Here is a 12,672-nt window from a genome sequence, read left to right on the forward strand (position 1 = left end):
AGCCCATTTTACGGGTTCCTGTCATGTCAGGTATGTCAAAATTCAGTGTTGTAATACTAGAAATATTTCCCCAAATACTGGAAATTATGTTTGTATATTATAAAGTTATGTGTATCGTAATCTATTTTATTAATATTTTTAGACGTTTTAAAATTTATGTAAGGTGGATATAATTTAATTTATAGAAAATTATTTTCACAGTATGTGTTTCTACAACAATTTTACTAAAAATACGATATAAAGACATCATTTGTAAATTATAAAACATGTGATTGGGTCATCAATATAATATTGAATATGTTATATCTTTCACTTCTACTTTTTTAGTCATAATTTGCACCTGTATAATAATACCTGCAGCAATATTATCAGTTAACGCTTTCGCTGCTGAGTAGATAATGAGATTTTAATTGCCCCCTTTAAAATGCACGTTAATTACATCGATCGGCCGCCTGGTCATTACGCACCGTGTGCGTCTTCCGCGTCCAAAGTATTAATGTGGGTTCAATGATACATTCCCTTCCAAATTCAATAATTACGCTGTATTAATTAACCTAATATAATAGTAATAATTAAGAGGTGAAATTATTTGAAAAAAAAATTCTATTGATATTTATTGAACAATAATTAGACTTATAAATTAATGTACTTATAAACTTACTGAGAATAGAATTGATATAAACTTAAAACCTAATTTCGCGGGATATGTTTTCTCAAAAAATGACAACACTGTGAAATATTCTATACGCGATAAGAGCGACTTCCTGTTGTCGCCTAAATAATGTTGTCGTACAGTACTTACAAGATTTACATATGCATGGATTTGCTGCGGACAATATGTATTATCGTGCAAGTTGCAAGATTGCTTGCATGGATCAAAAAAAGTTCAAAAGGTTCTGAATATTCACGCGACTGTTGTCACATTGGAATAATAGTGACAAACCTGCCTTTAAAAAACGAACTGCGCAAAGCATTTTTGACATTTATCAATTTTCACTACCAGTCGAAATAGAATCATACTTAAAGATAGTCACTTTGTATGCTTATCAACTATTAATAAGCATTCATAATGAATGGCTGAGAATGCATTTGATAAAGATTTGTTATCAATCTAATTGACTGGAATACATTGTATCTTTATTGCTCATTGTTTCAAACTTCTGTCTATGGGATATTGTAGTCTGAGAATGCCATCAAAAGTATACATTGACTATGTAACAAACGAAGACGAAGCAACCAACTATCCAACTGAATTTTTAAACTCATTGGATTTGCCTGGCTTGCCACCGCACAATTTACAACTGAAGGTTGGCTCGGTAGTCATCATGCTTCGAAATCTGAACCAACCAAAACTATGTAACAGAACACGTTTGGTGGTGAGAAAACTCATGGGCAATGTGATTCACGCGATGATAATCAAAGGAATGTTCAAAGGTGAGGAAGTTCTCATTCCAAGAATTCCGATGATCCCGACCGATATGCCATTCGAGTTCAAACGAATTCAATTTCCGATTTGTCTTGCATTCGCCATGACGATCAACAAATCACAAGGCCAATCATTGAGTGTTTGTGGCCTGAATCTAGAAAATGAATGTTTCTCTAACGGTCAATTGTACGTAGCATGTTCACGTGTCGGCAAACCATCCGCTTTGTTCGTACTCGCACCTGACAACAAAACGAAAAATGTCATATATCACAAGGTGCTTTAATGAAGGGAATCGACCTGAGTGCAACCCGCCCAGCAAATAGTTTAACAGAAAGTAGTGCAACAATGCTACGCGAATCATTTCGATTTGCTACAATAAAGTAAATGCCTTTCTGCCATGTGAATTACATTCATTTTAATGTAATTAAAATACTTTTCATTTTGATTTGATTTTTGCAACATTTATTGAACTTAATTCATTTTGAGTATTATGATAATAAGTCACAAGTCACAAGATTTCTTGATTCTGAGGCGGTGCGAAGTTCGCCGGGTCAGCTAGTAATTATATGAAAGTTCTTATGATTCAAATTATTGGTGGGAAAGTGTTTGAGCAATTCCACCCAACGACTTTCAGTTGAAACATTCCCAGTGTTGCATTCTGTCACTTTTTGCAATGTAATGTAGTTAGAAATAAGTGAATACGCGTTAAATACTTCTGTATCTTGGTTACAATAATTTTATTAATAAATCTTTTCAATCAATACTTGGTACAAATTGGTTAAATTCGCCCATTCAAATATGTCTAATTGTTTCCGTGGGTTGCTCTCTTTCTGAAAACGGGACATTTCGGATTCCCGAAGCTGTGCTTGGGGACAACGGGATGGGCTACCTAAAAACGGGACGTAGGACATATCATGAAATTTCAAGCAAGCAAAGACTGGTTTGACAAATTGAAACTGAGGCATTCTTTACATAGGTAATATCTGTACCTCAGAGGCAGACGGATGCAAATCCAAATACCCAATTGTTCAGGAGAGCCAAAAAACAATTTTTATTTTAAACGAGTACTCATAACTTCTAAGAAAATATACATAGAATGATCATTATTTTTTTTATTCTAATTCAATTAAAGTACTTCTGGAATATGTAAGAAAGGAATAAATATAATACAATTTTATATCTAAAAAAAATAAAATAAAAAACGTAGTGTGGATTTGCATCCTTCTGCCTCTAAAGATATTTTGTTAATGTGGATTTGTATCTTATTTACCTAGCCAAAATAAAACAATTTATAAGTTAAAAAAATTTATAGGTGTAAATATAACAAAGCAAAACACATTTTTTTTTTAAATTTTTATTATGTCATCATCATCATTACCAGTCTGAATCTATTCACTGCTGGATGAAGGCCTCGCTAATCTCCAAGCTGATTCCACTTCTCTCGTTCCTGTGCGTTGCGTTGCCAAGTTTTTCCGTAGAACTTTATCATTTCATCGATCTAGCGGCCTCTAGGTCTACCTTGCGGATGTTTTTTACCTCTTGGATATACCACTGGATGACTAAATTTGTCCAACGATTGTCCTTTCTTTGAGCCATGTTCCAGCCCATTTCCATCACATCATTAATCCTTGTCTGTTCCCTTATCCACTCATTCCTTTTTTTGTCCTTTTGCGTTATGCCCATCATGCACCGTTCTATACCACGTTGTGCTACTCTAAGTTTCTGGATCTCTCTTTTACCTAGGCTCAATGTTTCACACGCATGTGGTTACGGGAAGTACACACTGGTTGAACACTTTGCACTTAAGGCATTTTCGAAGAAATTATTCAGGCGGCCAAAAGCACTCCAGCCTAGCTTTACTCTGCGAACAATTTCATCAAATATACATCCATCTATAGACACTTATTGTACCAGATAGATGTAGTTTTTCACCTGTTCGAGCTGAATGCCATTGATGAGGATCTCTTTTTGGCCCGCGAAGCAGTTTGACATGACTTTATTCTTTGATACATTTATTTTCAAGCTTACTTTGTTGCTTACTCTAGCGAGTTACTGCATTCTGCTTTGGAGGCCTTCTGAGTCTTGCAAACTACTATTTATTGTTATCGGCAAAGCGTAGATGACTCACGTATTCTCCATTTATGGGGACCCGTGTCATTCCAGTCAAGTTGTCTAAATAAGTCTTCAAATGTAGCTGTAAATAGTTTAGGTGAGGTTGTATCATCTTGTCGGACTCCTTTGCTGATAGGAAATGCGCGATGGTTTATAGAGATGTTGTTGCGCTACTGTATATATTATTGAAAATATTTATATAGCGCCCGGGGATTCCTCGATTTCTGAGTGCATCGAGTATTGAAAATTTCTTTATGGAATCAAACACTTTCTCATAGTCTATAAAACCCATGGATAGCGGCAGCTTGTATTCCTGTTACCGCTCTGATTTCTCTGATGACTTGGATAATATGATCCATAGTGTTGTATCCTCCTCTAAAGCTCGTTCTCCTGGCTGGTTCTCGTCTAGTACATATTGCAGACGGTTTGAGAGAATTTTATCTTAGTGGATTATTGGATTTGCATCCTTCTGCCTCTAAGGTATGGCACTTGCATCTTTATTCTATGCATATCTTGGACTAGGACTTTCATCTCTCTGCCACTAATAGATAAAGCCTTTAGCATGACGATTCTTAAAAAAACTCATTTTCCCCAAAAACGGAGTTGCATCCGTCTGCCTCTGAGGTACAGATATTAAATTATGAATAAACTGCCAGTGCAGATAAAGATGATGCAATTTAATTTATTTTTTCATAGTCTCTTTACTTTTGTACATTCAACATACTTACATATTTTCTGAAAACAAATTACCTATGTATGAAGGACTGCTTGTATATGTTTTATTTAAAAATCATACAGATTGGTTTGGAGTATATTATGTTTAGGTATGTAGGTACATGTTCTTTCACTCTTTTTCGAGAATGTTCTTATTTTATTTTGAACAAACAATGCTTTTCTTTGCTGAGACCATTCCAATGATTCTGATGAATATAAGTAAAAAAAACAGCAAACTTTAGTCTGAGACATGCATCACATCTATAAATAGAGCATATTGTTTGGAATTCATTTCAATGATGTCATGCCATTGTATAAATTGAATTTGTTTCAATATAAATAGGTAGTTACTTATTGGGTTTTTAAAATTATTCGAGCACCTAGTCTGTATTTTATAAACTGGCATCACACAGAAAGCAATGTGCCATCGCCTTCAACTGTTGCAAGTTTTCAATGGTAGGGAAGAAGATGGATGCTGAAGCGGGGAGGAACCGCATGTCAGCTTATAGAAGACAGACTAGGTATTTCAAATGCAAATTCCACAATTAAAATTATTCCACTGTTTACAAATCCTAGAGTTTAGGATTACATTGTAAATTGTATGCATTACATTTCGCCAGAGCATAGTTCACTGTGAGCTGTCTTATCAGAAAGTGATGGAATTGAGACATAAAAAATTTATGCATTCTTCATGGAGTATTACCGTTCCCGATTTTATTAGAATAAGAACATTAATTTATTATTGATTAGTAGGTAGGTATCAAATATCTGATACACTGTCATTATCAGATATTTGATACTCAAGTACAACTTGATACTTATGAGCACCTACCAGAATTTTATATAAATTTATGATATTATTGTACAGTACTCTATCAGTAATCCGCCACCTCAAAAACCAGACAGGTGTCCAATAAGTAGTGAAAGCGGCGGATTATAGTGCATACATTCAAAATATGGTAAAAATTAAAACAGGTAGGTAGGTATTTTGTAAAAATATTTTTTCGAGAAATTTGTACTAGGAAATTACGGTTTTATTTATAATTAAAATCAAGTTTTTACTAAATTATACATATTTATAGACTAAGTTTATTAACTAAATATTAAACAGTAAATTACTTGACACAACCAGTTGTTCAGTGAGGCAGATATTCTTGAATGGCTTAGGTTTCCTGGCTTTCCCTATGACCAAAAGCTTCATTTTGTGTGTCCAGTTTGCATTGGAGCACGGCATAATTTTATTGTAATGTGGTCGGTCCTTGGGCACTTTCCACCCTGGTACATTACTTTCTTCGCGACGTATATTTTACGACGAAGTTTCCAAAATAAACCCGTCTCATCTGAACTAGTAAAAATAACGGCGGATTATAGTAGTTGTCGGATAATTGAGCGGCAGATTACCGAGACTATACTGTATTTCTAATTTACTTATCTACCCATTTTCGGCTCTATGTTACGACCGTACACCCTGGATAAACGTCAGATTTTTTTATTCTACACTTGAAAGTATCTAAATGCCATTTTTTGAGCATAGACAACCATGGCTATCCAGCTATTATAATCGTAGACAATAAAAATAACCGCTATTATAAGCGAAGACAATAATTACTAGACACCGGACATCTGGAGTCCTTTTTTTTTTGGGACGGACTCGAATATTACAACATTTTTTAATTAAAAAATGCGTTAATAATTTATGGAACCTATGTTTTTCAGAAAAATAAGTTGTACGATGTAGTAGGTACAATGAAATATGAAATAAATGATATTGATAATATGTGCAAGAGACTTTATCGATACTTAATTATATAGAAACGCTGCTATTAGTAGATATACTATACTATTTAGAGAAATTAATGAAGCGCTTACGTATAGAGTGGAAGAATTAGTTGTTAATAGTAATATCTATAATATTTAATAATATTCGACTTTTTATATACCTATTATTGAAATCAAAGTTTAAAATTTCTACTAAACTACTTTTATTTTCACTATCAAATAACAAATCACACTTGCTCCCATAATGAGAAGGACCTGACAGCTAGTGTATTATTAAAATCGTACCAAATCTGAATGATTTCGTATATTATGTTGATACTACGAAAATATATAATATGAAAACATATTATTATATTATATGGATTTATGGATAGGTAAAATGGGGAATATCGGACCTACGTGGTTAATGAAACCCTTTAGAAAAAGTTTCGTACGAAAGATACTTCAAATCGTACTTTTGTGTTTCAAGCAAGTGGTTGGACATATTGAGATATTCAATTTTAATATATAGGTAGGTACTGATGTTGTAATGTTTTTTTTGACATTTTTATAGGCCATTTTCAAACACTTTATATTCATCATGCAAAATATGTAAGTACATGCGTTTTCTGTTAATTGCTACTCCCTAATACTATAAATTATATATCATAGTATTATTTCAATGAAATATATAAACCCGATATAATTATTTATTTCGGAAGTTATCAAAATGATACAATCATAATTAGTCGACATTGATACATTGTGTATATATAGTACCTAATACCATTGATAATAAATTATTTTATCAAGAAAATATTAGATATAAATAGGTATAACACAGTTGCAGTGCCTATTGGTTCTAATAGTTCATTGCTTTATCCAATCTGGGAGTTCACACATGAAACTATAATTTGATGTTATAGTAATATGGTAGAAAAAACAAAAAAAACTTAACCTGCGCGTTTGTTAACTGATCTACGTATTTTCTTAAGCTTAAAATTGTTTATTTGTTTTTATTTAGTGAGTAGGTATATTTCGTGATATTTCACATTAGCTGGTTCCATTGTTTACGGGAAATGACGTTTTAACGGGCTTACCTATTGAATGTATTAATAGTATGTAATATATTCATTACGGGTTTTCACAAACACTTCAGATAATCAAAATTTGTTTTTTACTTGATCCTTGCACGAAGAAGCCAGAAGGCATAACCCGGTCGTAAATAATGACTAATAGAATACCTAGTACAAAACATAAATCAATTAGAATTTATTGATTAATATTTTTGCCACTCGTACCCGTTAGATATAGGGACCATTATACCACTTTCCTCTAGAAGGTAGGTATATAAGGTACTTTTAAACACTTTGTACATTTTGCATTTTTGTTTATTGTTATTAAATCTTAGTTGATATTATTCTTTTGACTTATTAACTTAAAAATAACAACAATGGATGAAATATAATATTAATAAATATTATAATATGTCACATATATAATATTGTGTAAGTATATAATATATAATTATCAAGCCTGCACTTACGACCTATGTAAACCTGCCGTTCATATTGTTTTAAAAGCACATTGCAAAGATTATCCTTTGCTTTGTAATTTTATTCTTGTAAATCCACGGTATTATAGATGGTTGCACTATTATATCTAAAATGTAAACATAAATTTATATACAATATTGGTATATACTACAGCTGATGATGATACATACTATCGTATGGAAAATAATTCATTTTTAAGTTGTGGACTTCTTGTACGTATCATGCGACAAAAGCAATAAAATCGTCTTCAAGTTTTTGTCATTGGTCGGGAACCTTTTTTGATACATACACCTATGTGGAATTTTAAACACAGCAAATTTTTCACAGTTTTGAAGTTTCGCTATTTCTTAATGTATATAAATCAGTCATTTAATAAATAAGGACAAATATCACCAACAAGTTAGTTCAAGTAAACAATCGACTCCCACGTCCTCTATATTTAATTGACTATTTATGCAATAATATGTACCTACCTATATTTTGTACTGTTATTCAATTGAAAATGTCCATTAGGATAAAATCGGTTGAATATCAACATTATGGAATAAATGTGGAAAAAGTACGAAAGTACATATAAAGTGTTTTAATGAAATATGTATCTAGATTCTAGGTACTAGTCGTTTTATGTGATGAATAGTTCTTTACACTTTATAATATGTAAGTATTTAAATCAAATACATAATATAATCATATATCAGATAATTACTTTTTAATAACAACATTTAAATATAATGCTAATTATGTCGAATGGCCACCTAATCGGCGCGCCTTTAGCGTACAATGAATTAAATGGGATGGCGGGACTTTTTTTAACATTACACACCTACAAACTTACCTGTAGAATTGCCAAAATGGAACTACGAATTACCATAGGACGCCATTTTGAAAATTTCATTCGAATGTCAGATTTTGTCCAGTTACTAGTCTTGATTGGGTAGTTTTCGACAATGGCTCCATTTTTTTTTGTAGTACATATTCCACTTTTAATCAATAAATTAGGACCGGTTTCGTCCGCCTCAGAGGGACATTTTCAACTGAATCTTCCCTTGTTCAGTTGAAAATATCCCTCTGATGCGAACGAAACCGGTCCTAATTTATTGATTAAAAGTGGAATAAGTACTACAAAAAAATACGTTTTTTTAATTAAACAACAATAAATATTAACGCAATACAATCACTAAGTGAAAATCTGAAGTATTAAATGGGACGGCGGGACTTTTTTTTAACGTTACACACCTACAAACTTACCTGTAGAATGGCCAAAAATGGAACTACGAACTACCATAGGACGCCATTTTGAAAATTGGTCAAAATTTGAAAAATGTCAGATTTTGTCCAATTACGAGTCTTGATTGGGTAGTTTTCAACAATGGCTCCCCCATCCCATTCTTCAGATAAGTTTGTAGGTCTGTAACATGCATTTTATCTACTCAAGGTCTTATAACTAATTTAATCACGGTGAGTAGTTTAGTGTGTGGCATTGCGGATTAGTAGCTCTGGAATATTCTAAATCTAAATATATTAACGTAATACGTAATATTTATAATAAACCTATTCAATAAGTGAAAATCTGAAGTAATATTATACTGCAAACCTTTTAGAAAAATGCAATTACGGCTTATGCAATACACAATATTATAATAGTAGGTATTTTAATTATTCAAACGAATATTTCCAGGGATGTCTCGCATCTACATATGTATTCTATAGACCGTACGCCACTGGTATTTTGAAGAGGAAATTTCTTACGATCAATTTGATGAAATTCTTCAATGTCAATAGTTTATAATCAAATAGACCAGATTGGGCAGAGCATCCTCAAAATACTTAAATATCTAAATAAATAAATAAGTATATGACTTTTTTATCGATATGTAGGTATTGTTGTTTAATTTAATAAAACGCATTTTTTTGTAGTACCTACTTATTCCATTTTTAATCAATAAATTAGGACCGGTTTCGTCCGCCTCAGAGGGACATTTTCAACTGAAGGCATAAAGGCTGAACTCATTTCCCTCTGAGGCGGACGAAACCGGTCCTAATTTATTGATTAAAAGTGGTACAAGTACTACAAAAAATTGCGTTTTATTAAATTAAACAATTATACAATGCAGTTCCACCATGAATTAACAGTTAACAAAATAAAAGATATGTAGGTACTTTTGCGATATCGGTATTGTCACTTGGTAATACTAATAGGTATCAATATGATACATTTAGAACGTAAAACGGGTCAGCGGACAAAATCTTTCAATATTTGTATTTATATTAATGGTAGGTACGCAAAAGCTATTCGATATTTAATTATGAAAAACATATTCTACACGCAGTTTATAAAAATGGTTTACCATTACTTACCTGCAATAAAACAAAACATCAATTTTGTAATGCGATCTTTTTAATTGCGATTTGCGAATTTGAATTCGTTTGAAGTGGCCACACTTCGCATTATAATATTGGCAAGACGATTATTTTAATTACAATAATTATCATCGCACCTGAGCTGCCAGAAAAAACAACTGACTAATTGTAGAAATCCATACTATGAATCATTTGGGCAAAAGTCTCCTTAGGATATTGGATTCGTCCACCATTTTAATGTGTTTTTTTATGGGTTGACGGTTAAAGACTCGAAAGATCCGGCCTTTAATAATTACGGTCACAGAGAACAGTGAAATATTAATTAACTTAATACCTAATTAACAATACAATTATTATTACGGCTAGTATATGGCTAAAATGCTATTATAAGCGTAGACAATAAGAACAAATATAAAAATCTTTTACAACGAATAAAATTCAAACATTTTCAATTACCTAATAAAATTCGCCGTTTTCAAAAATCAGTATAGCATATTAGAGTTCGCCAATGCATTTCATAAAATTTAAATAATTATAAAGTAACCTTTGACACAAAGACACTCGTGCTTAAACCTTCGTCTAAAAACGCTCTAAAAAGGTACCTAGGTATGCGAAAATAAGGAACATTTTTCAAAATAACGTTATAGATAACAATATTTTTTATATAAAATTACGATATTGTTATTATTTCAGATAATTTCGACTCAAATTTAATCAATAAAATAAGAAATACGAGTGAAAATGGCTTGAATTGTTCTTATTCATTCTTTGATTAGTGATTGTTTTTATAAGATAATAATATTTATCCATAGTCAGTATTCCGTATTTAATTTGTATTCATTTAATTAAATGTATAATAAATAAAACAGGCTCCAGTTTATGATATTTAACATTTCGCTTCCACAAACAAATGGCCCGGTCAAATAGCCTCGATAAAACGGCTCACACTGATTGAAATTAAACGTCACTGGTTTTCATTAAATTGCCACTTTTCCTACATAAAACTTACCTTTCGGCATAATATACATATCATAAATATGCATGAAGCGTGTTATCTTTCATATTAAATATTATACCAAACTAACCTCGTATCTTTTTTAATCTTAATTTTCTCGGTTATGCGTTAATACGGAATACTGTCTATGGATATAAATATTACAATCTTATAAGAACAATCACTAATCAAAGAGTAAATAAAAGCCATTAAAGAAATTATAACAATGTCGTTTAGTTAACACGGCTCAATTTTATATAAAATATTGTTATCTATAACGTTATTTTGAAGAATGTTCCTTATTTTCGCATACCTACTTATCTATATAGAGCGTTTTTATATGAAGGTTTATGGCTCGCACAAACCAACGCGAATATTCACCAAGTACCTCGTCAAAATATCCCGAAAAAAGCACCCGCCATCGGTACGGAAGGTCCGGTCAAAAGAGTCTCAAAAAAAGCCAATGCCGCTGTAATGCTCCCTACTTACCTGTTGTTAATGAACAAACGTAACATTTATTCACGCAGGGGATCAAAAGATACAATGAAATCCATCAATTTGTCTTATATTTGGCTATTTTTTGAGACTCTTTTGACCGGACCTTCCATATCGATGCGGGTGCTTTTTTCGGGTTATTTTGACGTGGTAAATGCGAATGGATGGCAGTGTCGGAGCAAATAATTGTATCAATGATAATATAATATTATTGATATATTATTTGAATGCTCGATACCGAAACGTCAAACAATCGCAGCGCTCCATATTGAACTTTGTAAGATAATAACTTAATTCCCTTCCGAAATCTGAACGTCGCGTGCTCTTTCCCATAAGCCAATACGAGCTTGATTGGCGAATAATTCGCTTTGGTGTGTGCACGAATGTCTTAGGTTACTTTATAATTATTTAAATTTTATGAAATGCATTGGCGAACTCTATTATGCTATACTGATTTTTGAAAACGGCGAATTTTATTAATTTAAAATGTTTGAATTTTATACTTACATTGTAAATGATTTTTATATTTTTACTTATTGTCTACGCTTATAATAGCGTTTTCGCCATATAATAGCGGTTTTTTCGATGATTGTCTATGTTCAAAAAATCTCGCTTAGATGCTTTCAAGTATTGACTATAGAAATCTGACGTTTATCCAGGGTGTACGGTCGTAATATAGAGCTCCATTTTCTTGTGTTTTTCCATTTTATTACGGTTTTGATCTTTACTATTCAGTCATTTCTGATATAACATCTCACAGTGAATTGTGATACGGCCAACTGCATACATACAAATTTCCTGATGCTGGTAATTAGCTAGAAGCCAACTTAAAAATAAAATCTTGTCTAATTTTTTTATAAAACTATCAAGTACTTAATTTGGATTGTTTTTTTTTTCAGTATCTGATGACGATGTCCTTCTGCTCTATTCAACATTCGGCGGCATATTTGAACGCGCGTGCGAGATCATCAATAGACCCGACGCAATCACTGTTAGGAGACAGCCTGCGTATCGCAGCCGAAATCAAGGGACAATCGGACCAAATCTACTGACTTGTTCGGAAGATAAACTACTGCCCGTGTCCTGCGTTTCAATACAAAGTGTTGATATCTGCGTCGGAAGCAAACATGTGCTCTCCTTGAGTATCGCGCGGGCGCTTGGGAAGTGTGTGGAGCAGAGTGTTGCACAGATCCAGTATGATACCATAACGAATTCTATATAAGCAATTGATGATTTGCTTCAGAATTAAATAAAAC

Source organism: Rhyacophila brunnea, unplaced genomic scaffold (genome assembly GCF_057557595.1).
Source record: "Rhyacophila brunnea isolate RB1 unplaced genomic scaffold, BYU_Rbru_1.0 scaffold_1, whole genome shotgun sequence".
Taxonomy (NCBI): Eukaryota; Metazoa; Arthropoda; class Insecta; order Trichoptera; family Rhyacophilidae; genus Rhyacophila; species Rhyacophila brunnea.